This window comes from Palaemon carinicauda, chromosome 22 (assembly GCF_036898095.1).
Source record: "Palaemon carinicauda isolate YSFRI2023 chromosome 22, ASM3689809v2, whole genome shotgun sequence".
Lineage (NCBI taxonomy): Eukaryota > Metazoa > Arthropoda > Malacostraca > Decapoda > Palaemonidae > Palaemon > Palaemon carinicauda.
In genome coordinates this window covers 106,519,982-106,521,477 of record NC_090746.1, presented here as the reverse complement: position 1 = coordinate 106,521,477, position 1,496 = coordinate 106,519,982, and the positions used below count along the sequence as shown (strand labels likewise).

At 35.0% G+C, this 1,496-nt stretch overlaps 1 long non-coding RNA gene across 2 annotated transcripts; it reads left to right on the top strand.

Annotated features, from left to right (window-relative positions):
* The first annotated feature begins 241 nt into the window (after nt 1–241).
* Nucleotides 242–962, top strand: LOC137616223 (uncharacterized). Of its 2 annotated transcripts, XR_011039348.1 has the most exons (3): nt 242–435; nt 475–502; nt 840–962. It is a non-coding gene; the product is annotated as an uncharacterized lncRNA (long non-coding RNA). The 2 variants fall into 2 exon arrangements; XR_011039347.1 differs by having other exon boundaries at nt 242–502.
* The last annotated feature ends 534 nt before the right edge of the window (nt 963–1,496 follow it).

Genomic DNA, 1,496 nt, shown 5'->3' with positions numbered 1-1,496 from the left:
AAAATAAGATAAAATATATCTTTTTTTTATTTTTTTAAACGATATCGGAAATTTCTTTAGTAATTATTAGTCTTTACCAATAGCGTAAGTTGTTTACCGACAAGTAGCGATTTAACTCACCTATATTTTGGTCGTGCTAATTAACAACTGTTGACCAATTCTAGAGTTTAAAGCAAAATTTATACTTCAAGTTTTCTTCGAGGTTTATTTGTTCACATTAGGCAGTTGTATCCCACCCGCCAACAGCTCACTTCTCTCGTTACCACGGCTTGTGTTCGAAAGTTTTACAGTGATATTTTTGAGGAATCTTAGTCTCTGCTAAAATGGAAAATTGAGAAGTGTACATTGCTGAACCACGGAGCAGCAGCGGGCGGCAATGTTCTGCACCTTTTGCAAGTTTTGGCCGTCTGTTATTCCCGGTACTCTACAGCTCAGGTTAGCAAGATTATCTAACATCTACGACGAACTCTTCAGACGCATTAAGACGTCTGGTTACTTTGAGGTTGGTCTCGATATTATGTTGGCACACATCAATTGATATATATAATAAAGTAATTTTCTCTACGTCCATATCACTAATCCCGTAAGATTGAATCTCTTAATTTATATATATTTTAATACCATTACTGTATTTTTTAGAAATCTTGTTATGCATTATCACAAGTTTACATTCATGACGGCATATTCCTAGCAAGGTTTAAACCATTTATATTTGTTTATCTGATGTTCGGTTTTTAAGAATTATATGGTCTGATTTTTTATTTGTATTGTTGTATAAGTTTTGTGGATCTTTTTATATTTATTGTAACTTTTGTTTTTATTTATTCATTTTTTTATAGGCTGTGAGAGATGCAAGACGAGGGGACATGGGTCCAGTGCCATGGTTACCGCATCTGGGTGGCATCAGTATTTAATCAGTGATATTACTGAGACCCTAAATAATAATAAATGTTTAATTTTTTGCTACTCTATTCATTGTATCCTGGCGGTTTTCTATTGCTCCTGTTTTGAATATGGCACCCAACGTGGGGCTGTGATAGTGTCTGATGCCTACCCGCGTGCTGTTCCATTGGTTCAGAGATGTAGTTGTTTTTGAATTATTAGTTTGTGTTATTTCGAAGGACATATAGCCAATATTACCCAGCAATATAACCGTAAAGGTTTGTTTCCTCGTTTAGATTTGGCTGAGAGTGAAAAAACTAAATTGCAGTTTGAGGAGTGGATTGTTGAATTAAACGAGCTGAATAAAGAAATTCTTACTCCCTAGAGGAATTGGGTATTAGCGAAGAGGAAAAGAAGTCTGAAGAGTAATTTAAATCTTGTCAGGAGTAGAGTGATAAAATTTTTCAATGCTTAGCTTCTCTTCAGCCAGTTGAAACTGATTCAACGACTCGTGCCATAGCAGATGAAGTGCAGATGTAGCTTATTAAATAGCCCAGTTGCACCTTATACCAAAGTATAATAGCTCGTCTGAGGAAGATCTTTTTAGATTTTTT